We start from the raw sequence: 27,866 nt of genomic DNA, 5'->3' as shown, positions 1-27,866 counted from the left end.
ATCAGGTCTCCAATTTGTATGTGCATGTCATTGCTTAGGGTTTGTCCAAGCACATGCAAGGGGGGCGATGGGGGTGGTACCTGATCTGCACATGTGCTGTTTTAAGGGCAAAAATGCATAGGCCTTAGGCTTTACCTCATGAACATGAGGATAAACATGTTCAGATTTTCACTAAAATAACATAATCTTAATTTTAGATAATTATTTAATCCCCCCCACCTCCTCTCTCCTTTCTCCTAAGTAGCATGTGACGGGGCCTCCCGGGGCCGAACTCTGTGGCCCGCCTGCCTGTCACCGTGACAGCAGGCCTACTCAGGGCCGAGCTCTTCATGGCCCGCCCACCTGTCTCTGGGAAACCGCCCGCTCATCTCGCCCGGCACGCCTTTGATGATAATGAGTTCAATTAGGATGTTAATTAAGCGGGAGGCTGCCCTTCGACTGCCCCAATGCCCAGGGGCGCTCTGCGGCTCCGACCTCCCCTAATACCACAGCCCAAGCCTCGCAGATGGCATCATGGTGTTCTTCCTCACCGGCCCCCGCACTGGGCCCCAGAATCTTCTATGCAAGACCCCACTATGGTCTTCTCTACTCAGGCGGCCACTCCGCCGTCATCTGGGCTACCTCACCCCCCCCCCCGAAGCCTTGTTCCCCTCTCGGGTGTGGTTCCCCCGGAACCTTTGGCTACCTAGCCCTGGCCCACCTCAAGGCCAGTCGGGACCCCAGGCCCCCGGCTCTTGGGCGTCCCTTGCGGTGGGCCCCTGGCCCTTTTGACCCTCACTGGTCCTGGCCCCAGCATGGGCCAGTCGAGGGGACTCTCCCCTTCGGGCTGGGTCTCTCTAGCCACTCACTAACACTGGGCCTCGCTATGCCACTACTCCCTTCCTCCTAGGAGCAACCGCGGCACCTCGCCCACATCACTGCCACTCTCTGGGCCCCTCAGAAACACTGGCCCTCTCGGCCCTCATAACCCTGGCCCTCTCAGCCCTCCTCCAACTCAGGGGTCACCCACCCGGTGGTGGTGGGAGCTAGGGGTTAAGGCACCCCAACCCGCCTTTCACCGGGGTGATAACTGGCCTGGCATTTCCTGGGGGCTCCCGCGCCACTGAGAGCCCCACCAGACCACCTACTCCCGGCAGGGTGCAGTTTCAGGTCATGCCCAGGACCAGGAGCCTCCTGCCAACCCCTTACAGCTCCCCCTTACCTCCGGGTCGTACACAGCAGCCCTAAGGCCAGGCAATGTTACTGCCTGACCTCCTGCAGCCAAACTGCCTGGTTTATATAGGCCCCAAAATGGCTGCCCTAATCAGGCACCTGGAGGCTGCCAGCTCCAGGCCCTTAAAGTGGCAGGAGCACCCTGTGCTCCGCCACACTTCTCCCCTCCTTAAATCACCACCCCCTCTCTGGGGCCTCTCATCACTGCCCCCTCACACTGGGGCTCCCCATATTCGAGCCTCCGGTCTTATAGGCCCCACGCACTACCGACCTCCCAACTGGGCTCACCGTCCTGCTCTCTCCCTTCCCGAAGCTATCTTCCCCTCTCGGGTGTGGTTCCCCCCAGAACCTTCGGCCTCTTGCCCTGGCCCACCTCAAGGCCAGTCGGGACCCCAGGCCCCTGGCTCTTGGGCGTCCCTCGCGGTGGGCCCCTGGCCCTTCTGACCATCCTGGTCCTGGCCCCAGCATGGGCCAGTCGAGGGTACTCTCCTCTTCGGGCTGCTACCGCAGGACCCTGCCCCCTTGAGGCCTATCATTGTGCTGGCCTTACCGGGCTCGATGTACCGCCCCTCTCGGGCTCCTCATCGGTGGCCCCCTTCCCACCGGGGCCTCTCACTACCGCCCCCTCGCACCGGGACTACGCAACCCACTGGTTGCAAGTGGCAGGAGCACCCTGTGCTCCGCCACAAAGTAATTACTAATCCATGCACTAATGCTTGTAAATGCTGCACTCCATCACTTGCCTCATTGACTTCTTTGCGACGACTTGGGCAATAAGATGCTATGAAGCGTAAGGAAGGATATCAGAATTGGGCCTGGAGTGAAATATTGCTCTGCATGAATGAGGGTGGCAAAATATATCCCTAAATTAATGTGGGTTTCTTACTCTATAAACTCAAATTTAACTACATATTGTTAGCCTGATGGCATTCCCTATGGTATCTTGGACAAATTGCATCCAAGCAATGAATAAATTCCCATAACATTTTTAAGATACTTGACAAACCTTTTTAAGCCTCAGGCTTTGTCTCTAGGCCTACCTCAGAATATACACATCTGACAGGTATGGCAGAAATACTGCCTGTGTCTGTATTTGAAAAGTCTGTATTTAAAGTCAGCTATGAGATCAGTACTGCACTTTGACTACTGGCATTTGTCTTTGTTGAGTGTTGTGCAAATAAGCGTCATGTTTATTGAAAATCATTAGAAAAAACATTTAGTGTGTAAGAGGGTCCTCTATCATTTCATTTGTAAACTGCTATTCAGGAAAATTGTAAAAAAATCCATGTCCGGCATTGACCACTTACATCTTTTTATTCTTTTGTAAAATAGATATAATGCTTAGTCTCTTGCTAGGCTTTATGAAAGAGTTGGAGTCTGGTCCTGTTTGCACTGAGTTCAGTAGAGCAAAATCAAGCGTTAATATCTGCAAATTATTTTGATATCCGGAGTATCATGTACTAAGAGTTTTCATAAATTCCCAAAAGAAGGAAGTAATTATTTAGTCTTTTTCAGTCAAACCAGTTATAGCTAGCTCCCAAATGTGAGCACAGCGACATGCATTGTTGAATATCATGTAAAATTATTAGGTGATAACTGCACAGCATGTGCATGCAGAATAGCTCATTTTACTAGTTAAGTATTAACACATACAACTGATTAGGCAATTAAATTTTCTCCCACTAAAAAGCTCTTATGAAAACAGGTCTCACCACAAAATGTTTCTGTTTAAAGAAGTTTTTTACTATCAGATATTTTCATGGAAACAGACTCTGATGTATCACCAGGTTCTTCTACCTTTTGCTATTGTTTTTGTTGTTGAATGGAAGGATATGACCTGCAAAGAGATTTAAACCTTAAATTATACTTTTATAGCAATTGTGGATGTATGCTGTGCTCTTTTTAAAAAAAATATTTAATTTGTTAACATTCTTATTACCAATTCAGGTTTGCTCGAAATGGTTCCTATCCCTTATAGGGTCTTAGGAAATTAGGGCTTGAAGGGACCTCACAAGGTCATGTAGTCCAGCCCTCTGCTCAAAGAAGGATCATTCAAGCATCATCCAGGCGTCTGGTTTTGTGCACCGCACTTCAGGAGGGATGTAGATAACCTGGAAAGGGTTCAGAGGAGGGCCACCCATCTGGTTAAAGGCCTACAGAAAAAACCCTACAAGGACCAGTTGAGGGACTTAAATCTCTTACGCATCTGCAAGAGAAGGCCGAGAGGTGAACTTGTGGCTGTCTACAAATTCATCGGGGGAGACAGAAGGAAATAAGGGATACAATGTTTATCAGAGCGCCACAAAATGAAGGAAAGCAAATTTAGATTGGACATCAGGAAAAAATTATTTACCTTGAGGGTTGCCAAAATATGAAATACTCTTCCAAGGAAGGTGGTGCTGTGTCCTTCCTTGGAGGTATTTAAGAGGAGATTGGAGAAACACCTGGCTGGGGTCATCTGACCCCAGCACTCTTTCCTGCCCAGGGCAGGGGATTGGACTCAATCATCTAATAGGTCCCTTCCGACCGTAAAATCTATGAAATCCCTGACTAAACCATCCCAGCCAAGTGTCCATCTAACCTGCTCTTGAAAGCTTCCAAGAATGCAGATTCCACAGTTTCTCTAACTTGTTCCAGTGCCTGACCACCCCTCATAGTCAGAAAGTTCTTCCTAATCTCCAACCTAAATTTCTCCTGCTGCAGCTTGAAGGCATTGCTTCTAGTCCTGTCTCTGACAGCCACAGAGAAAAGTCCATATTCATTCTCTCTTATAATTGCCCTGCAGGTACTTTTATCAAATTCCCCCTCAGTCTTCTCTTCTTCAGACTAAATGACCCATCGTTCTTTCAGCCTTTCTTCATAAGCCTTGCTTCTGAGACTCCTAATCATTTTTGTTGCTCTGCACTGGACTTTTTCCAAACTGTCCACATCCTTCTTGAAATGTGGGACCCAAAACTGGACACAGTACTGCAGGTGAGGCCTCACCACTGTCGCATAGAGCCAGAGAGTCACTTCCCTTGATTTGCAAGTAACACTCCTATTAATACAACCAAGTATGCTGTTGGCCTTTTGTGCAGCAAGAGCACGCTGTTGGCTCATATTTAGCATACTGTAAACTCCAGTTCCTTCTTTGAAGTACTGCATCCTAGCCAGTCATTCCCTAGTCTGTATTTGTGGAGGCAGCTATTCCACCTCAAGTGCAGGGCTTAGCACTTGTCCTTGTTGATTCTCATCTAATTGATTGTAAACCATTTCTCCAGTCTGTCTCGGTCAGGGGTGGGCAACATGGTAGATTCAGCTGGCAGTTGGTCTCCATTTCCCAGCAGCCCCTGCTCATGTCACTATGGCTGAATTCCATGGAGACCCCAATAGCGGTAATGCCATGACAGTGCGGGGCCAGGGTTTCCATGGACGCCCTCTCCAGCAGTGCTGGCTGGGCAGGGAGCTGCTCCAGGCCAGAGCTGGGATCTTATAGTAGTGATAGCGTGGTCCAGAACTGGGGCAGAGCCACAATCTGCTGCCTGCACACCCCTGGCATATGGGCAGTGAAACACAGCTCTGCCCCAGCACTAGATCATACTGTCACCGCCACAAGATCCCAGCCCCAGACCAGCTCACCACCCTGCTGTGCGCTCTGCCAGCGTTGCTGGAGCCAGTCTCCATGGAAACCCTGGTCCCATGCTGTCACAGCTCTGCCGCTCCTGGGGTCTCCATGGAAACCAGCCACAGCAACGCAGACAGGAGCTTCTGGGAAATTAAGTCTGCCATGGGCCCAATCCAGCCCACGGGCCAGACTTTGCCCATCCTTTATCTAGGTCTTTTTGGATTTTATTTCTATCCTTCAGTGTTTGCAACTCCATCCAACTTTGTATCATTTGCATATTTGCTAAGCATTCACTCAGTGCCATTGTCCAAATCTTTAATGAATATGTTGAACAGTACAGGACCCAGGACAGACCCCTGGGAAATCCCATTTGGTACTTCCTCCCAGCTAGACTTTGAGCCATTGATAACTACTAATGAGCATGATGATCCATCAAGTTACATATCCATGTTATAGTACTTTTCATCTAGTCTGTATTTTCTTAGCTTGTTAATGAGGGTGCTGTAGGGCACAGTGTCAAAAGCTTTGCTTTCCATGCCTCCCCCATCCTTGGAGTCTGTCAACTTATAAAAGGAAATCAGGTTGATCAGGCATGACTTTCTCTTGATGAATCCATGCTGACTGTTTTTGATCACTCTAGGGTCTTCACAGTAGCTTTCTTTAAAGAGCTGTTCCATGATCTTTCCAGGTATAGAGGTCAGGCTGACTGGGCTGCAGTTTCCCAGATCCTCTTCTTCCCATTCTTAAAGATGGGCACTAAATTTTGTTCTTTTCCAACTGACCTCCACAAATTCTCAAAGAGCATAGCCAAAGGCTCTGCAGTTGCCTCAGCCAGTTCTTTCAGTACCCTAGGATGTATCCCATCCAACTTGAAAGCATCTAGCTTCTTCAAATAATCACTAACTTGTTCTTATACTACTTGTTAAAAGAAGGTTTTGTCTACCTTCTCCTCCTGGATTAACTGACCTGTAGCAAATGCCTACCATGACATCCCCTCTACTGCTTTCCCTCTGTCCTTTACCAAGAGGCTTTCAACTGGCTTTCCTTCCACTTCATACTGCCACTCAGAGCAGTTGTACATCACCTTATATGCAAGACAATACCAGGACCTCCTCCTTTTTCCCCTGCCTATCCTTCCTGAGCAAGCTGTACCCATCCATGACCATACTCCAGTCATGTGAACTATGCTACAGCATCTCCATAATCCCAAGTGCATCAAAATTCTGTGCTTGTGCTGGGATCCAATTCTTCCTGTTTTTTCTCCTTACTTCTCCCATTAGTATATAAATGTTTCAGGTAACTGGTCCTATCTTCTCCCTGAGAAATTGCTGACCCTTCTGCTATTGCTTCCCCTTACTATTTTTTTCCAGGCCCCCAGGCTTTGTACTCCTGTCCCTGGAGTGGGCTCCTTCTCAACTGATGCCAGGGCTTCATACATCTTCTGTAGCTGGACAGAAGAGTAGTTCAGAAGTGCAGATTTGGAAGAATGTTGTCTGTTGCCAGAGGTTACAGGCTGCCAGCTTCTACCTTCTGGAGTACCTTTGTCTTCAGTGTCATCCAGTGCTTTCTCTGCCTATCCCCCTACCATGATGCAGGAGGCATCTTTGTGCTAATGCTTGCTGATTCTTCTGAGCCTGTATGCCTGCAGCTCCCTTATCAGATTCCTGAGAGAAACCACCAGACGGCACCTCTCACACCACAAGCGCTGCCCCTTCTGGCTGCACCAAGCAAGGATGTGCAGGCTGCGCTCCCTGCCATACCAAACCTGGGTAGAAGCCTTGGGTGGTCAGTGGTCCTGCCTGGACAGAGCCCGCACAACTACAAGCAGAGGAAGAGCTGGTACAAAAATAGTACCTAAGACTGTTATTAAAATGCTTTGCTTAAAACTATTCTGTTGTTAGCAAGATGAAGTGGTGCCTTTTAAATCTCACTTCTTGATCCTAGAGCAAGAAAGGAGTAAGTTAGAGTATTTACACATTGAAGATGCTTCTTTGTTATACAAATGCTTTTTACCCCTTCTCTGTTGTTCAGAATGCAGCTTTCATGGTATCCAGAGTTTCTGTTGTAGAGGAATTATATGGAAGTATGGTTGACATACTGAGTCATTGTCTGAGAGCAGGAGATTAGGGTTGAAGAAAAGAATATATGGGTTGACAGAACACAGGATTCTTCCAGACTTTCACAAGCACACAGACAGTTGTTATGAAAAAGCAATTTATTCCATATATTTGAACTAATCTGTAAATACGTACTGTATGCATAATTTTGAAATGCATGTAATTTACTCATTTCTGCAGGCTTTATGATTTATTATGCCAGGCCATACTTGTATTTCTTGACAAATAATTAGTCAAAGCCAAATTTTACATTGTTCCTGTCAAAAACTCATGGAATTGTGGGCTCGTTCTTGAGAGCAAAATTTACCATCTTCTTTCTAATACAGACCTTGGACTGCATATAATAATTATTCCTTAGAATTTCTAAGGGAAGAAAAAAGCTTTTGTTTTGCGGCGTCTCACCCTTGAAAAGGAGATAAGCATAGGAAAGTTTATATATCTTTTTCATTTCCAGTTTAGATTTTGAATTGAAGTTCTTCCCTATATTTGCTTCTCTTTTTGAAGGTTTCTGTATGGTCTAATGTGTACTCCTGCACATGGTTTGTTTGGGTTTTTTTGAGACCCATTTCCTCAGTTCTTCTTTTTCTATTGCAATGATATAAGCTATCTGCAGTTTACAAGTTTTCTCTACTTTCTTTAGAGTATTTCAGGGGAAAAGGGTCAGTAATCAAAATGTTACTTATATCAGTTTTCTTAGATTTAAAACAGAACAACCCATGGGAGTGTGAACTAAGGTATGTATTTTTGAGGTTCTTATTTTGTAAAATGATGTCTGATGCCTCATGGAAATATCTTTGAAAGACTTGGAGTTTTGCTCCTTTTGTCAATAGTAGACTACTTATCAAGGGAAAGTTATTCCCTGTATTTTATGGATTTTTGTAATGTGCTCAGAAAAAGCTTAGGAGAAATGAGGAAACTTTTATAATGAAGTAAAAATACAAATTATTTTTTACATGGATAAGACTTTTTCTCTCAACTACTTTGAGAGAAAATGGGGTAAGCCACAAGTTATTCTTACAGCCTTATTTCCATATGAAATCTCATGTTTGGAATGTTTGACATTGTGTTTTTGCTATCATTAAGGTTGTCAATCACTGGTGAACATTGTGTGTTTGCTTAGATCTAAGAAAATACTGTCGTCCCAGGAACAGTTGTTTCAGGTTAAATATAAACGGTTTTTAATAAGAGAGATCTCTAATTTAGAGTGATGATAATATTTCCATATTTGAAATTTGCTGTCCTCTTCTAATCAAAGGAGAAAGTATTTTTTATAAAAATAGAGAAATAAGGTTCATATGCATTTAAGAAGGGACTTTGAGCTTCTGCTTCCAGTTGGCCACTTCCATATCCTTTATTTCACAAAACTTACTGTGCAAAAGCACTATGAGATTGAAATAAGTGCATTACCAAATCTTGGTAAATTTCACTGGGTTAACCAGAAGACCTTTGCAAGACGCAGAGTGACCATACGCATTGCATCGCTGGTGGGGGAAGCAAACTGGCAAAAAAAAATCACTGTTTACATGATTGTGCATTTATGGTTTTAGATTGTGGTACTGGGAAAACTTAAAGATTAAAAATATGTGAAAAGATTCAGGAACTGTCAGCAGAGAAACATGAACTATAGCATGGAACTTGGAACACAAGAATAGAAGGAAGAAATGAGAAGAAATTCCTGCTATAAAACTTACTAAAAGTGGAAGATATGGAAAGAAAGGGGCTTGTCCAACAATATAAGATATCTGGTACATATTTTTTTTCAGAAATTTGTTATTTGGTAAAATGCAAATAGAAAATTTGAATTTACACTTAAAATAGATCTGCCACAAATGAACTACCAATGAAGATAGTAGTACTAGTACTGGGCTGCATAATACCAAAATTCCCACTGATAGTTAGGTCAGAAAGTCACCCTAATAACCTAAGTTGGAAGCAGTGGGAGCCATCAGAGAAAAATGAAGTAGTTGCTTTTTTGTGGGTGAGAAAACAATTTAAATACATAGCTACTTAAAAATAAGAAGGAGCTAAATAAATCCTTTTAGACTTCATGGGGGCGGGGGGGGGGGGGGGTCCTTGAAGAAAGTTAGAAAATTGTAGTTAAAAAGTTAGTATTGTTTATTTTCTAAGTATAAACATGGTTGAGATTTTTAAAACAAAGTAGGGAAGTTAGACATGTTTTTTACTATTGAAGTGCATGCCCAAATTTATTAGGCAGATTGAGAAATTTCAGCAGAATACTTCAGAATGGGCATGAACAAAACTAAAATATTGAGACTAAATGTAGTCACTGTATTTCACCTTATTTCTGAGAATAGAGCTGTAATATGTACTGTGCATCTGTGTGCATACTCCTTGATTAGAAACATCTAAAAACATATTCCTCCCCTTCAGAAGGATGGGTTACTATGTATCAGAGCCAGTTCATAGTCAAGATTGGACCAAAGAGATGATAATGTTGAGCTGTCCTGCACAGCTGTGCCTGGAGAAGCCATAAGACTGCCAGCTGGGGTGTGTTGTCAAGTTATTTAGGGCTTCATTTGGCTGTAGAATTCAAACCATTCAACTTGGCCATGTACCCATGCACACACAGCAAGACATTCTTTGTTCCTGAAGCTGACTGGCCTTCCTCTCACCGCTGTTCCTGATGCCAAATGGTTTCTCTAGCTTCTGATGCTAGTCCTTCACTTGACTCTAGCCTTTGAACCATTCATGTCAGGATCTAGTACAGAGATCGGTACCTTTGGTTTTTTTCCTGCTTTGAGCTCTGGTCCTAACCAAAGGGCCAAATTGCCCATGTTCCCATCTCCTGCACAAGGAAAGCTAAGGAATCCCACTGACTAATTATGCCATTCACCTCACCTTTGAGGGTAGCATAAACATTTTTTTTTAATATCGTACAGGCAGCTAGGAGACTCATCCACATTTAGATTTACATAGATTATCTCAATTGCAATATACCATACCATACTAATACTCTACTCTACTCTTTTGAGACCAAAAAACAAAAGACTTTAGATGTAGGCAGGAGGAGATACCACCAGTCCTTTAACAGGCACTTCTGGTCTTACTATTATTATCATAATTGCAGATATTCTACTTAGTTTTTCCTGTTACTTTCTTGGAATATCTATATAAGAATGTATGTTTATTGGTAGCAGAATCTTTTGTTCAACTTAAGTTACTGCTAAGAAATGCCCTCACCTTTAAGAGAACATAAGCACAGTTTTAAACCACTTACTTGGAAGACTCTTTTCTTTAAACAAGAAAAAAAAAACTTTAGCAGACTGAATAAAACTAACAGGACTGGTAATACAACTGTAAATCAAATATCAAATTCCCTATAGAAAAATCAAAGCACATCCACCAAACTCTAGCAGTTTTTACTAAAACACAAGATTATTTTGACAACTTCAAAATCTCAGGTAAACATTTAACCTTCCCCCTCTCCCCTGCCCCTCCCCCCCCCAGTGTTACAGGTATTGCACAAATAATTTGAGACAACCTATACGTGCAAAGTAGCCATCACGCCATAAACAGCTTCACCTAGCTAAGAAGTTAGACCTCAAAAATGTCTACTAACTTCATAGTTGGTTGCTATTGAACTTTAATTTGCATATGTAGCAGGGTCTCCCCTGTGGCTGGGAGCTCCATCAGCTGTTGGGGCTCCCAGCACCAGGGGTATACAATGCCCAGACAGGGCTGAGAATTCCAGGGAATGGAGGGGACCTCAGCCGTAGCAGCTACTGACCCTGAGTCCTGGCAGCATGGGGACCCAGAGCCCCACAGCTGTGGATGATGCTGGGTGTCAGGACCCAACTGGGTACCAGTTGAGAGAAACAGCTCCCCTGAGGGTGTGTGAAACTGCTGGGGCTGGAGCATTGCGGCAGCTACGATTCCTCCCAGCTCGAGGGTGTGTGAAACCCCCTGTGCCTGGGGGATTCATATGGCCCCAAGCCTGAAGAAAAGCAGTCATGATCTTCCAGCCCCAAGGGTCTCATGCACCCCAAGGCCTAGGAGGTTGTGGCAGCAGCAGGTTCCCAACCTCAATGGTTTCACACATGCCCGAGCCTGGGAGATTGCAGCAGCCGCAATCCCCGACCCCAGGGTGCACAGGGTACCACTGCAGCTGGGAGCTCCTCAACTGAGAGTGTTCCCAACCACAGGAGCTTGCTGCTTCTTGCCAGTGCAGGGGGAGTCAGCAGTAAGGTGCAGTGGGATCTAATGTGCAGTTTCGCAGTCATGCTTCCTGCCATGCATGTGTGGCCTGGTAGGAGATGCAATTGCTTGGATCGCACATTAGATCCCATGACATCTTTACCTGAATGTGTGTAGAAGGGGCTTCATTGATCTATGGAAATGGAATTATTATAAAACATTTAAAATAAGGAACATGTAGCAACTCTAGGTCTTACAGAGAGAAGCTGGGCTGCGACTTGCTAGAAACCTGGAGTGTGGCGGAGGCACTGGGGCCAGCGGTAAGTTACCGCTGGGCTATGCTCCACTCCTCACCACGCTGGCATCCCCCCGGAGAGAGAGAGCCATGTGGTGCAGGCAGCGGCTCCTCCCCGAGGCAAGGCGGGGGTGGGGACAGGGGCTGTGGCTGAGCCAGGCACCACGCGGGCTCCACTGGCTACAGGGAACTGCTCCGCTCCCCAGCCCCTTTTGGCGAGCTTTGCCCCGATGCCATTTGCCTCCTCACTGCCTGGTTTGCCCAGAGGCAGGACGCACAAGGCTCCACGCTGCTTTCAAAGGCATGGAAGCAGTGTTGATCATTTTTGAAAAAGTGATGAAATCTGCCAGAAAGGGCAGACCAGGCATACCTTCAGTGTTTCACAGTACCTGAGAGCTTTACAGAGTATATTAAATGTTTGTTTGATCTCGGGGAATGAAATCAGGTCTGTTTTCCATTCTCTTGCTTGCTGTCCTCAGGTGGAAAATTATACATAAACTTTTCTGTTTTGGTAGGGTTTTTTATATTTTAATTTTAAAAAAATAAAATGTAAAATATATATAGTTTACTATTTCAAGAATCTTTTCTCCCAAATAATGTGAGAATAATTTGTTTAGCATGCCAAAAGGGGAAGGCAAGACCAATTCAGGAATGGACCGAAGTAGCACATTCACAGACTGAAGCGGCGTGCTCACGGGTTGCTAAGCCTTAGAGGGAACATTGTTTATGTGAAGTTTCAGATTCTTAGAGGAAAGAATTGCTGAATTCAATAAATTTGTGTAAATGATCCATAGATGAACTAATCTGATGATTTATTTAGGCTCTGATTAATATATGATTTTTCCAGTTCCTGACCTGAGCAGGGGGCTGGACTAGATGACCCTGTGAGGTCTCTTCTAGCCCTACTTTCCTATGATCCTGTGGTATTAATATTTATTTTAAAATAGCAGACTGGTGACAGCTGGTAATAAGTTAGGTTACATGTAAATCTTCAAAAATGAGAAACCTAAAATTAGTTTTCTTTTAGAATGTCTCCTGGATCAGTGAAATTCCCGCATCAGGTTGTGACCAAATTCAAGGACATACTAAAACTGAACGTTTCCTGTCTTGCATCAACCAAAACCAGAAGTATGTGGACCTGAAACCTAAGCGATAGCTAATAGAGTTACATTCTTATCCACAAATGCTCTTCTTCCCTTCCATGTTTGTAATACCTGTTCTTGAGATTTCCGTACAACACAAATTTGTTTTTTTTTCCTTTGCTTCAGTTCACTTACAAAGTTAAGAAGAATGTTCCTTGTATCTCTGTTTCAAAATATAAAAACTCGTGAATTCTGAATTTTTTTTAATTTAATCTCTGGGAAGCATAAATACTATGTCTTTTGGCGTAAAGAAAGGATCCTAAGAATTTTCTTTTTGGTCAGTCTATTTTGTCATAATTGGTATCTTTAGCTATCAGTGAGAGAGAGACAGAGATTTTCTTAGGGAAAATTGGTACATCATCACCTACTATTACAGATCCTGAAGACTTGCCGAATTTTGTAATGCTGGTCGTTGCAAGCAAGAATGCTCTTAATAAATAAAAGGTCTTGTTCTTTCCTTATGATGTGTAGTCTGTTTGTAATAAAATGGAGCTCTGTGTTCAGGTCAACAGGTTTATGCACAATGAATTCTTAATGGTTTCCCAGATGTTCGTATTTAACTAGCAACCATATTACTGAAAGGAGAAATGCTTTCAAAGGTTATCTCTCTGATTAACGGCTTTCACTGTTCTCAGCTTGGTGATTTTATAGTCTGTTGGGGAAATTAACCATAAAGCCTCCAAATCATTTCCTTTAGATTCCATGGTACTTGAAAGATATATTAGCAAAGAAGATACATTTTCCATCAGCATTTGAAATTAGATCCAGGCATTATTTGACATAATGATAGATGTAATACTCATGTTAGTTGTCACTAAAATCTAGAAAAATGGAAGGAAAAATTGGAAACTGTTTGTATTTTGTGTCTTGCTGTATTTCATCAGGTGCCCTCAGACCAACAGAGTTTCAAACAGAGTTTCAAAATGCGTGGATATAGAATTACAGTCCAGCACACTTAAATTCTTTCACATTTAGCCTATTGTGGATATGACTTTAAAATTTTAAAGGAGAAAAATAACTTCAATCCAAAATAATCCATTAATAATGTAGTCAAGCCAATTCTAGTAATCTTTGTGGAGATCAGAAAAAGTCACCAAATTCATAGCAGTGCAGACACAACTTGTGTAATATAAATCAGGGTCCAGCAGTGCTTCATGGGGAAAAGAAGTAGTGAATGAAGCAATATTGAAGTTGCATAGCCATTAACTGATATTAAAGCACATAATACCCATCAGATTATGCCATATTTAGAGTAGCCATTTTGTATGAGTTGCATATGACAGATGTTCTATTTGTAGAAGACTCAGGATCCACAGCCTTTAAAAAAAATGGAGTGCAACATACAGAAATTGATGTTCCTCTTACACACACACTTCTGTGTTGTTTAATTATCAAGTCTTGTCTTTGTTGTATTTTCACTGCTTTGTTAATGGTTAGTTTCCTCATGGTGCTCATGATATAGGCCTGTCTAATGGTAGCCTCCAAACAATTGACAAATCTTTAATATATCTCTTCTCACCCCCCCCCCCCCCACCTTTTAGTTCCATTTATTATAGATGGGGAGAAGGACCACAGAGATTATTGCAAATAGAATCAAATTGAAATTCTGTCATGGAACAAGAACATGAACCCAGTTCTTCTAAGTCACAGGTCCTAAGCACTAAATTATTTTTCCTGTCATGGCCCCTCATGTTAGTCCCATCTTTCCTTCAAAAATGTCCCTACTGATTTCATGCCAATGCCTATACTGTTCCTACGTCCTGTCTTCAGCTCCTTAGCTTGTCAGTTGCATGCTAATGACTGCCTCTACAAGGAGAACAGCTGGCAAAGGAGAACCAAGCTGTACTGGACAGACAGGAGACAAGAAAATCATAAGAAGTCATTCAAAGAACTTACTTGCTACCTAGGAAAACCATTGCCCAAGGGCCAGAGACAGCAGAAGGGGAGAAGTGGGCTGCAATAAATGGAGACCTGGGAGATTTTTATTCTGAGTTTGCTTTGCTTTTAAGGAAAGTGAAATGTTCAAACTTTGTTAAGGCAGAACTCTCCAGAATATGGGCAGTGATTTAATTTAACCTTTGCAAACCAATAAATACAAAATTAAGATGCATATCCCACCTGCATTAGTTGAGAGAGGAAAACTGACTAAACTGAGGTTCAGGGTACTGGTTGGAGGAGTTGCAGTAGGGGCCTCTCTAAGACGGATCTTGCATTTTTAGATTTTACAAATGCTTGAGAACAAAGCAAGGCATTTCTGAACAAAACAGGAGGGAAAACCATATTTTATATATATGGTAAAGCATTTTAATCTCAAGTGCCTACTCTAACCAATCTTTAATGTTGAACTTTGTTAGTTGCACAGTAATTAAATAGTTGTTATCTTTTGAAGTTTGTATTGGACTGTACTTCAAAAGCTATCAGAGCATCAAATTATTTATATATATATGACTGCTCTTAAAAAAGTCTAATAGTTATAATCCTTTATAAGATTCATTTTTACACTTCTTTCATCGATGCAGATGTTAGCAATTCACATGGGACACCTAAAAATGTCTATTCATAAAAACTGTTGAAGAAAGTCAACTGTAAATCATGTTCTAAATAAAGGAGAATGTGTCTTCCTACAGATAGTAGGATTTTCTCCAGACCAAGCATTATAAAATTAAAGTTTTAATACTCACTTTATTACAATGACATTTATTTTATTGATTCTGCTTGAAGAATAATGGACACATCCCCTTGAATTCTCATTAATAATCTATTTAATATGTATAATTCAACAAACTATTGACAGAAAAGTACAATTAGTTATAGAAAATTATCCAAACCCATATTTGTAATTTTAAATGTAGAAAAACTGGTAATCCCAATATTTTAATTAGATTTCATATAATAGATTTCATATCTCAGCTCATACCTGACTGATAGCTAATAGTAAACATGCACAATTACTCTTTCATGCAAGTTCACTATTAGCAGTGATTTTTATTACCTGTAATTTTACCTGCTGAGACTGCAGGTCATGATTCATCAGTTTTATTAAGATTATCAACCTTACCCAAGATTTTAAAAGCTTGTAGATGATTGTGTTAACTCTTGAAGTATTTTCAGAATTACGAAAAATACCCTGCATGGTCTTCAAATACACAAATGTATCAGAAGGGAGAAAGTGGTGGAAAAAATGTTCATTGGATGGGCATTTATACTTGTTGTACACTTGCTTGCATCTAGGCACTGCATCAGTTTTTAATCTCTCTGGATCAGATGGCTGAGATGAGAAGCCACTCTGCAAAGCAGGAACAGAGGAAGGCCATTGTGATACCTGACACAAAAGTATAGGCTTCCCTAATAGTCACCCAACCTCTTGAGCATCCTTAATAAGAATTATAAACATCTCCAGTCTAAAGGTGGAAAGATCCAGGAAGCTGCTTCCTTCTGAGGTTTGCTGTTTATGCTGTTGGTAGCCAGTTAAACAGTGTGTTAGTAAGGATTGCCGCAGGATTGAATATAATGGCCATTTAAGAGGGAACCCTGTACTTTTCTTACAGCTCTGCCTTATGTCTGAGGCGGCATGAACCATTAGATCAGACTCCTTTGATATGCTGTTTCTCTATTGAGTGTAGTGCCTGAACCCCAAAGCTTGCATGGTAAGAGATTTGTAAGACTGTGGTTGAACATCATCATTTAGTGTTTGCTTCAGGAGACTCTGCAGTGTAAATTATCTGTAACTGAAGCTATCCTTTAAAATATATATACATCCATAGAAATCCATGTAATGGTGAATGTTTGAGTGATATCTAGAGTTTATCTTCTAGTTGCACACTGAGAATTTTGGACCAATAATTACATTTTTTTGGAACTTTTTATTTTTTACCTGTGGTAAGGTAGAGTATTTTTGGTGTTTTGGGTTGTTGTATTTGTTCCTGCAGTTTTAAGAATAGACAAACACTTGCATGGTATGGGTTGGATAGGGATAAGCTTGCTTTGAGCAGTGGACTAAATAAGCTTTTCTGAATCTGTGGGTCGTGACCCAAAAGTAGGTCACAAGAATATATGAAAGGGTCGTGAACATGCTTTTAAAAATGAGTCAACAAACTTTTTAAATGGATTCTCCTTTAAAGGCAAAAATGTGGGGAACCATGGCTTTTCCCTTGCAGGCTGTCAGAGTTCCAGCCTGCAAGGAGTTGCTCGGAGCTGCTTGCCCTCCCTCCAATGCGTCACACACATGCCCTTGCTCCATGTACCCACCCCTCACATCAGGGAGCAGGGGCCTGAGGGCAGGGTGCAGTGTGTTGGGAGTGAAAGGAAGTGGGTCAGGACTGGCCATCAATGTTTACAAATGGATCCTGGTATAAAAAAAGTTGAGAACCACCAGACTAGGTGCTACCTGCTGAGGTTTCTTTCAGCCCATCTTTTCTGTGATTCTGGCCCAAGAACTCATAATACAACATTTTCTGATCTACTTTTCTAACTAGCTACGGGCCTTGTTGCATGATAATTTTTGGCAACTTCTGGAGCTCTTAATGCCCTGATTGTCCTTACATTAAAGTGGCTTTAAGCACTTATTACACAGCTCAAAGCTACACCACTCCAGAGCAGGATTATCTCTGATATGCACTACCCAGCTCCTGTTCCATTATGTGGCCACTCCCCACAGATGTGCTGTCCAAATTGAAGTCCTCCAGTATCCCAGGATCTCTCTCACCCTTGCTGGTAGAGCAGAGATTGAAACCTGTCCTGGCTCACCAGCCCTCTAGTGGCAAGTCACAGGTGTGCAGGTTGGGGACAGTCAGAGAAGGTTTCTAGACTAAGGGTGTAACTGCTTCAAACTCCAAGCTAGCACTAACACTGATCAATATTTGTGTGGCTCACAGTGTAAGGTAGAATAAGGCCCTCAGTAGCACAGCCCTCACTCCTCCTTTCTTTTCCTTTCCTGTAGAATAGTTAGCAGTGGTATCTCTGGCATGTTTCAATAATTCTGTTGGGAGGAAAATTAGGTGAATTCTAGAATAAGTATATAGACACCCCTCAGGGCAACGCATAATGGGAAGTATCGCCAGGATACAGAATAGAAAGTTACTTGGAAAAGTTTAGCCATCTGAAAGCAGTACTAAAGTATTAAATGAAATTTAGATTCTAGTCCCAGAAGGAATTGAGCAGTATCGCTGGGGCGTTTTTTGTCTTTTTCTTTAATGTGGAGCCTCTCCCCTCCCTTCCCCTCCAGTGGCTTATACAGAGAGAGCTTTGATGTCAGATAAAATGCTTATGAGGTTTGGGTGGGTTTTTTAATTCTAATGCAGGTAAATTAGGTACCAGATAGTTCAATCCATATCCAGTCATTTAAATAAAGACTGCAGTTTGACAACACTATGACCCCAACTGGAGTAGCACTGGGATAAGAGTGGACAGATTTTGGCTCTGTTTATGGAATGTAACATTAACTACTGGTTGCAGTTTGGCTTTGGGCTTTATTTTTATTGTTTTAATTGAGTACTTAAGTAGGAGTCCATAGATAGAATATATATTAGATTTGATTTCAGCGCGCTTTAACAGCTAATTTTCTATAGATAATTTGACACTTCTGAGTGAATCCATTAGGACTAGGTGAACTATTCAGGGATAGGATATCAGCAGGACAGAGAAGATAATTTCAATACAGAAAGAGCAAACTGTAGCATTGCAGATCAAGATCAGATCTGTACATGTTCCTTTAAGATACCTGTTTGGACAAGTTAAAAGCCTTTGACTGGCTTCTTGTCCCTTGCTTTATATGTGTGCAACTCCTTACTAACTTGAAAGCTGTTTGAAATGGGCATGGTCTTTCAAATGAAGCACAACTAATTTCATGAGATTCCAGTGAATATCTTGTTTAAACAACACCAGAAACTGAGGTACAACCATGGCATGTGGGAGCCCTAAAATTTCATTTTCCGTTAATTATAACAAGGGTCAACTGTGTACAAAGCACTGTTGGGAAAAGTCTGTAATATTTCAAGTAACCTGAAACAGCTTTCCTGTTCATAACCAGTTTTGGTAACTTGTACAGTCTTGTCTTCTTTTTTGTGGAAACCACAAAAGACATGCCTTCAGTTGAGCCATTACAAAACTCTGGTTTCAGAAATCAAAACACATTTGTCTGCTTTAACAGCTAAGTGCTTGGATTTTTATTTTCCAGAACTCAGCCTTTTTTGGTTTGTGCATACATAACATTGAGAATTCTTTTTTAACCTCTTGCATGTCAAATTGATGGCAACATTTTACAGCTGTTATATCCAAACTGTCAACCATTCTGTCAAGTTTAAGCTCAGGATAAAACCAGAATTCTAATAAAATTTAGTGTCATTGGGGTCTGGAATATTTCTCATTGACTAATCAAAATGTTCTGGTTAGTTTAGAGAAAAGCTAGCAAGAGTAGATTCAGTATAGAGCAGTGGTTCTCAACCTTTTTTTTTTTTTTTTTTTTGCGCCAGGACCCATTTGTAAATATTGATGGCCAGTCCTAACCCAGTGCCCCTCACTCCTGACCCACTGACCCCAGGCCCTAGCCCCACAATATGTGGGGCAGGGGGTGGGTGCATGGGGTGGGGTGCTTTGTGTGGGGCCGGGGGAGGGGGGGGGGGGGGCTCAAGTAGCCTATTGCAGGCTGTCACAGTTCCATCCTGCAAAGGAAAAACCAGTTTCCAGTGTTTTTTCCTTTTAAAAAGTTGTTGATCTATTTTTAAAGTTTGTTCATGACCCTTTCATATATTCTTGTGACCCACTTTTGGGTTGTGACCCATGGGTTGAGAAACACTGGTATAGAGAATATCAGTTAGGTACTTCTAAAATATAAAAAATTGATACAAGGAAATACTTTTTACACAGTACTTAAGCAAGCTGTAGATCTCATTCCTTAAGATGACACTGAGGATAGAACCTAACTACATAAACAGCATCTCCATCTGCCGAACATCCTGTTACTTATCAAAGGGTAGGGTAAGACTTGTTTTGATAAATCTTAGTAAGCCTGTCGGACTACAGTGCCTCTTGCAGATGAATGATGCATTATAGAGTAGTGTAAAGAGAGGGTAGTACTGATATATTTACTTACCAGAATAAAAGAAGCACAGTAGCTTCACAACTGACTCTAATGTTTCAGGGGGAGTCACTAATTTCAAACTTAAAAGATAAAGCCAGATGTTGATCTCTGGCAAGGAAATTTAAGTTTGTATTCAGATTGGTAGGAAGCCATTACTACTTAGCATAATCCTTATTTCTAGGGGTTCACAGATAGAGATTTTGGGGGCTAATACTGCTGATTTTTAAGGAGGCATATTGGCCAATACCGATCTGATTTCCAATACAGCTGCGTGCAGCTGGTAAGTCTGTTGTGGTGAAGGGAAGGGGAGAGGGAAGGAGCATGGGGGGCAGATTAATGCCCCCGCAGTGAGGGAGGGAGTGGGGCAGGGGCAGGCGGTAACTGGGCAGGGCACAGGACAGAGCCGTGGCTCATTGGGAGGGGGTACTGCATGCACCCCAGGAGGGCACGGGGGGGCAGGGCATGTGCCCCCCCCCCCAGATCTGCGCGGGGTGGGCTGCAGCTGCAGGCTGGAGCCGGGGGCTGCACCAGGCTGTTCTCGGTGGGGGCTGGGCTCAGGATGGGCAGTGGTGGCATTTGGGAGGGGGTTATGGGGCTGCAGCCACCCCAAATTTCACTGTTGCCCCTGATGACCCCCCCTCCCAGTGCTGCCACCGCCTGCCCGGCACAGCCCTGGCTCAACCACCCAAGTGCCAGGAAGAGGTGAGGCTGCCTCTACTTAGTTCTTATTTCTGCTCTCCCTTTGTGAAACAGGATATGACCAGAGCGCGCGTCTTTATAATGGCATAACGTTGACTCTTCTCTGGTGTATTGGCTGCATAGATACGGGATTTTATACACTTTTAAACTTGGATATTACAAAGATTATTACACTTTATTGGGGGATTTGTTCATTTCAGCATAGAATTGATAACTAATTCTGATGCTTAAGAGTTTACTTGTAAAGACTTATCTACGTGCTTTATAGCCTTGGTTTATTAGGAGTGTACTCCTCAAGCATTTTCCCAATGGTACTGAATTTTAGAGAACATTTTCAATCATTGTAATTCTAGTACCTCAGGAAAGAGATTAGAGCTCAGCAGTTTACTTGGCCATTGACCCAGTAATACAGCTCTCATACGTGTCATCCTGTGGAGAGCAAAAATAAGAGTTCTGGGTTTGGGTCAATATTAGCCTTTGCTTTGCCTCTGTGCCTCCCATCATCCTACCAACCAGGTTGAAGCTCCCATGGCATCTTTGCATTTTCAGCATAGAAAGAGGGGGTGTCTACATGTGCATTAATTTCCAGTAAGGTTATTGCACAGTAAAATAAGGTGCAGTAAACTACACCCAGGAATGTGTATGCATGTGTACTTTGTCAGGTTCAGATCTGTGCCCAACAGGAGCAGCCTGGTCCAGGGCCACTCCTGCCCTGTTCCTCAGCACCAGCCAGGAGAAGCTCCAGGCTCTGGCTGGCAGGGGGCACAGGGGCTGATCCCAATGTGCATGGGGCCAGGAGAGCTGGGCCGGCTGGAGTGGCAGCTGGCTCCCACCTTTAGCATGGGGCCAGGAGAGCTGTGCCCATGGTGACAGAAGAGCTGTGCTGGCCACAGGGGAAGCTGGCTCTTGCCCCATTCACATTGAGACTGGTCCCAATGTGCACATGGCCAGGAGACAGTGGCCCCTGCAGCCGGCACAGCTCCCCACACATGGGGCTTAGCCAGGCAGCAGTGACTCCCTGCTTTCTGGGATGACCGGGAGCAAAATTGCTCCCAGTCAGCATCTACGCATACGCTACTGGGTTTGTCTACATGGGACACGTTACTGTGCAGTTGCCTAGTTTGCTGCACAGTAAGCACATGTATCTACATGTGCGTGCACTTACTTCGCAGTAAAAACCCTTAATCACAATTAAATTTGCTACCTGCATTTGCAGGTAGCAAATTTAATTATGATTAGTAGCTGCGCAGTAACGCATTTGTGAACACAACCCAGGAGCAGGTTTGCTCTTGGGTCTGCCTGGCCATTATGGGACCAGCCTGAAGCCAGCCCCTGGGCTACAGCCCAGGAGCCTCTCCTGTTCCAGGGCTGGGCTATCTGTCTGCAGGCTATAAAAACCTGCAGACATTTGGTGCCCTGGGGCACGCCACAGGCAGCCTGAGGGCACTGGAGGCCCTGTGTGTTCCTCTCAGCAGGCCACAGCCTTGCTGTGCCTGTCTCCCAGCACCGCAGCAGTGCTGCCTGGTACTGAACTTCCACACAGCTGCTAGGGCACTACTGTCAGGCCTGTTGGTGGCTGCTGAACAGTGATGCACACTGCTGCAGCCCCTGGCCAACCCTGTCAGCTCCCCAGGGCTGTCTGCAGGCTGCTTCTGGCAGCAGGGCCAACACCAACTGCCCTGCTGCACACCCCCAGCAGCCTGCCCTGTGCCTGCAGATGCTGCAGGGCATAGCCTCTACTGTGCAGCTGCTAGTCTTTTCCATGCCTCTCCTCTGGGTGCTGCTTGCAGCTGCCCAGGGCCAGCAGCACCCAGAGGACCTAAGCGACCTTGAGGCGGATGAACGGGAGTGCCAGCAGACCTTGAGGCAGCCAAAGGCGCACTTGACCAGGGTGTGGGACCAGCTCAGGGAACTGTTAAAGTTGGCCTGGTGGGGGTCCAGGTGGCCGGGGTAGGGCTGCATCATCCAGGGTAGGCAGGGTCCCCAGTGAGTAGGGGCAGACCATGCGAATATCTAGGTGAAGGTCTGGGACTCCCACCATGAAGCGCCCACTCTTCACCAGTCCTACCAGATCAGGGTTCTGAAACACAAGGATATCAGGTGCACTTCCTGCCTGGTCAGCACTTATGTGGGTGAATGTGGTCTGCTGGTCCATGACAGCCTTCAGGGCCACAGAGTGAAATCCCCAGTGACTGTAGTAGGGGTGGTCTCCATGGGGCAGGCAAGTGACCCAGATGTGGGGTCCCATCCAGGGCCCCAATACACTGGGGGAATCCCAGTGCGCAGAATCCCAACATCACTGCTAGGGGGTCATGGATACGGAGAATGGTGTCCACCAGTATATCTTGGAGGGTCCTGCACACTGCCAGGATTGCTTCCCTGGCAGTGGCCTTGCCCACACTGAACAGGTGGCTGACATACCAAAGGCTGGTGTGCATGGCTAGCTTCAGCAGCAGAAGGGCCAGCTGGGTGTTGGCAGGGTGGGCTGGGTGTATGTCAGTGGGACCAGAGCTGGTGGAGCAAGTTCCAGGAGGTGGCCTGGATCAGCTGGAATGTGTCATCCATTGTTTTGTCATCCCAGGTGTGCTGGACGAGGTGCAGCCACCAGTGCTGGCTGGCACAGTAGGCCCAGAGGTGGCAGGGCTGGAGGTCCAGGAGGGCAACAGCAGCTCCCGCAGTAGTGTCAAGAAGCCCCTTGTTGGCATCCCTGACAGCAGCAGCTGTTTGGCGGCAGCAGCAGCCCTGGGACAGTGCGCTGTCAGGGGGCAGGTGGTTGCTGGTTATGGGGGGATCCAGGTGGGGTGAGATGGCTGGAATCCAGGCAACAGTCAGTGCAGTGGGCCAGCAGGGCAACCATAGCAGCCAACAGGAGCCCAGTGTGCTGGTCATCACTGCCAGGGCCAGGGGTTGAAGCAGCCATAGTGCAGGGAGGCAGAGTGTGGCCATGGAGAAAGCTGCTGTGTGCTGTCTATGTGCTTGTCTCTGTTGGTCCTGAGCAGGAAAGAGGCTGACCAGAGGGTAGAGATGGCTGCCAGGTGCTGGTAGCTGCAGCTGGAGTTTGGAGTTATCCCTGGTGGCTGCAGGGGCACATTTCAGGGCTGTAGGGACCTGGGAGCAAATCTGCTCCCTAATCAATCCCTGCATATGTAGACACCTACCCAAAAACCCTTAGTATGCAGTAACTTTCTGCACAGCAAATCTAGGCTGGAGTTAATGCATGTGTAGATGGTCCCACTGTTGCCCCATTTATCTAGTACCTATATGGGTTGGTACTAGGAAAATGCACATTAGACTAGTTTAATGTGCAGAAAGTCCAGTGCACATGTAGATGGTGATGCTTTACTACCCTGGGGGAGGTCTTCAGAAGGAGGCTAGACACCTAGCCAGGGTCATTTGACCCCAGCATTCTTTCCTGCCCATGGTAGGGGGTCAGACTTGATGATCTGCTCAGGTCCCTTCTGACCCTACCAACTATGAAACTACTGCACAGTAGATTAGTTAAATGTGCAGTAACATGTCTCGTGTAGACATGGCCAGAATGTTGTGTCTTTTCCTTGAAAACTATGGATAGAATTGGCCTGTTTACCATTCTAAATGTAGTTTCATGTCTAAAAAAGAGTTGCAGTGGTTACCAGATGAGGTAAGCTTCCAGTGCTAGTTACACTGTTGTCAAATACAAAAAATATGGGTATAATGAAAATCCCAAATTAGAGAAACCTAATCCCAAGAACCACATTTCAGGTTAACCCTGCTCTTGCTGTGGAATCCTCTTCTGAGGAGACAGTCCCAGAACATATGACCCTGGCACCAAAGTTCTTACAATCAGGCATGCGGAAACCAAAGACAGCAGACTGTCCCAGAGCTGGTGTTTAGCTCAAGTCTCTCTTGTGCATTATTAGGCGACTGCTTTGTTTTTCTTGTGCATCTACAGTGACTCTGCCTCACCTCTATACCCTACCTAGAGTGGTCAGTCCAGAGGCAACTTCTTAAGAAGGACTTTAACGTTTTCTCTTCCCCATTCTTGCCCTTAGGATTGTTCTGTGAGGGCATCACCTGGACCTAAGATACTAAATACAAGTCCTCTATAGGAGAATTATTTGAGTTGAGTTTCTTAATCCCCTAAAAGCTAAATTTAAATTTGATGTGAACAGAACCCTTTAACCATATGTTTGAGTGTATTTAATGACCCTTGAAGCAGTAAGACATTGACATTGCCCTTATATCTGTTACCTGTGTTCCGGTGCAACATTCCTTTGTTGTAGTCATGCAACAGAATTGTTGATAGTTTTAGGAATAAATTAGGCACTTTTGTGGGGTGGTTAAGGCTAATCTTGCCTTGAGCAGGGGGGTGAGACTAGACCTGCTGAGGTCCCTTCCAGTGCCACTTTCTATGATTCTGTGACGTGTATTGCAAGAACTGTGGACTTACTAAATACAGTATGAAAAGTCTGACTTTTTTCAGTTCCTATTGTGTTGACCAATGGAGGGAAAATGTGTAAAACCTGATATGGTGGTTGCCTAATGATTTTGGTTTTATTCTTAAGTCAAAGATGTAAATCAGAGATTCAAGTAAGTCTTGTTGGAGGGGTGATTTAAATGTTTGCTTTTAGTTTAGTTCTTTAGCCTTACCAACTTCTATAGTAAAAGGAATTATGTCAATTATGGGAATCCCAGACTGAGTAAGCAAAGAGTGGATCTAAGAGTTGTGTACGTTTTAAAGCCCTAATTCAGAAAAATGCAAAAGATTACTTAACTGTAGACCTCTACTATTGTTGCAGTCTGTCAAGTTATTCTTCTGAAGCCTTAATGGTATGATTAGCACAGTATGCGTGTGTTCAGTTTAAGAATAAATGGGACTTTTGAACTTTAAAAAAAATATTAGGCAAGTTTTTGCTGTATTATCAATCTGATCACTTTGTTTGTTTCGCTGATAATGTGCTCTTTGCCTGTGGGCATTAGTTCTTTCATGTTCATTTTACGGGAGCTCCCACTCAAACTTACAAAGTCCAGACATCACCAGATTAAAAGAATGACTTTCTGTCCAAAATTTTGCAATATAAACTTTCAGAAAATTGTAAAGTAATTATATATGCATCCTTTGTAGGATGAAAAATGGGGTTTTGATGTTTAATAAACAAAGATTTGCTTATTGTATAAAAATAAATGGGAGAATGCTGATTTCAAATGTTTCAAAGCATTTTCACTTATGTTCAGAAACTGAAATGTAAAGGTTTTTTCTATGTACCATGTCTCACAAAATTGAAGAATACTGTTGAATATGCATTTAGAAACAACTTTTTTCCTAGCATTTCAAAAAACAAAGTAGTAAACAGTCAAATATTCATTTCTCTGAGCTTTAATCCTAAGCACACCACAAGACCTGTCTTCCACAGCCAAGGTCTGTGTTACAACTGTACCTGCTCTGATTCCACAGACTGGGCTGTACACCTCAGGGAAATAGAACAGTGTTTCTTACACTTACAATACAATCTCAAAGCCATAGCCATTCAAATTAGCAGAACCAGTCTCGGGCCTGCTCCAGTCTGTTACAATACCAATCCTGTGATAATTACTGTGGAATCCCGTTTTCAAATCACTTATAGTCTCTACCGTGAAGATCTTAGACACATCATTAAGGATGTCCAAACCCTCTTGCAAAATGATGACTGTCTGGAGGTAGCCTTAGAGGGCAAGCCTATCATGGCAATTTGCCAGACTCGAGCAGCATTTCTCCAGCAGCAGCCTATGTATGTATGGGCCAAACAACACTAATTATAACATCTGGGGTTCATTCATCTGCTCCATCACTAGCATCAAATATGACATCACCTGCCCATAGTGCCCTTTTGCTGTTTGCATTGGCCAAATCAAACAATCCCCTACATGAAGAAGGAAGGGACACCAATTCAGTGTCAATTACAGAAACAAACAAAAGCTTGTGGCAGAACACTTTTAACTTCCTCAGACATTCTAGGCACTTGCACACATGTGGGGAGCCTGCTCTGAGCACGTAAATTGACACATTCTGGCAACCTCACATGTCACGTGTATCAGCAGTGCTGCGAGCCTCCTTGCTGAGAAAATGGTGGCGGTGCACTTTAAACTAAAATACATTGGATGTGCCTTAGTTCAAAGTGCACCATCACTATTTTCTCAGTGCAGGGATGCACTGTGCTGCTGATGTGTGTGTGATGTGCGGGCACTTTTAATTAGCACGGCTTGCTAATTAAAAGCACCTGGTGCTGTTTCAGGAACACACGTAAAAATGCCCTCTGTTACCACAAAAGTAACTGTACTTAAACAAAAGAAGTTTAAAAACCAACTTGCATGTAAGATAGGGCTGCGCTCAACCATGGTCTCAACAGGGACTTTGGATTCTTATCTAATTGCCTAGCCTAGCTGTTAATTCAACTGACCCTCAGGTTAACTCTCTTGTTCTCAGTTGATCTAATCAACTCAATTTTTCTCTCTTCTTTTCTCAGTGCTTCCCTCCCCTTGTCCCTTCCCCTTCTATATAAAACCTTTCCTTTTTATCATTCCATTTGTGATATCTGGAAAAAAAAATAATCAGTTGTTGCTTACACAAGCTCATCCCTTCTAGAGCCGGTTCATCTCTGAGGCTCCACCCTTCCCTACATTCTGCCTGCCTCCAGACTAACTTAGCTAACCACCTCTCTACTCATCTATTAGTTATTCTAAAATTTTAGTTTCCCAAAAGATTTTCTACTGAACTGAAAAAAATTCAGTTCAACTAAACTTTTGTCCCATTATAGACATGCCTTTTAAATGATTGTATGAGGCAGGTGAGGCTCAATTATCAGGAAATGTTAGAAGATTTAGTATCTGTTAACAAACTCAGGACAATATTTTTGCCTCCTTAGAAAATGTCTGTTTCTGTATCAGACAAACTCTTTATGAAATCCACCAGGAAGGGTCTGCCGTTGTCCAAAATCTCCCTTGTTAAGCCAAGGCAATACCACTAAACTCAGAAGTTCAAGGTCATATTGTCAAGCTGGAGAAACAGGAACATTCCATACCTGTTTCCATTCAAGTGAAACTGCAAAGAATTAAGTGACCAGCAACAAGTACTTTTATTTTAAGTTAGAGAAAGTGAAGCTTGCACATGTGTCATATATGTTTTCATCTATGATATCAGTAAGCAGAGTACTATAGACTGGCATTTTTATCTCAGACCATCAGATGGGCTTATAGGGAATTTGTGCCCTTATAGTGAAAAGTACTCATTATTTGGAAAAAAAAGAAAAAAAGAAAAAAAAATAAGGACTTACAAAAAAGAAACATAATTTGAATGGGATGGATAGAAGAGTGGCAATCTTTGGAAGTGTCCAGCTTGATAGCAACATTTACTTAAATGTATTAGAATAGTATGTGACAAGTCTTCCAAAATCTGCTTTGATTTCTGTGGGCCTGGTTCCATAACATCAGAGTTAATAGTTGATATTAATATGACACATTGCTTTAGTACCCGTAGTCTCCCTCTGCATACCATTCTAGCCAGACTTAAAAAAAAAAGAAAGAAAACAACAACAACAAAACATCTTTG

The 27,866-nt window shown here is 43.5% G+C and overlaps 1 protein-coding gene across 5 annotated transcripts in view; it reads left to right on the top strand.

Annotated features, from left to right (window-relative positions):
- The window catches only part of RNLS (renalase, FAD dependent amine oxidase), a 179,420-nt gene that overhangs the window by 28,294 nt on the left and 123,260 nt on the right, over positions 1 to 27,866 (top strand). The window lies entirely within an intron of this gene.

The sequence above is a fragment of the Alligator mississippiensis genome, chromosome 6 (genome assembly GCF_030867095.1).
Source record: "Alligator mississippiensis isolate rAllMis1 chromosome 6, rAllMis1, whole genome shotgun sequence".
NCBI lineage: Eukaryota > Metazoa > Chordata > Crocodylia > Alligatoridae > Alligator > Alligator mississippiensis.
Note: the sequence above shows the minus strand (reverse complement) of the source record. Positions and strands in the feature narration are given on the sequence as shown.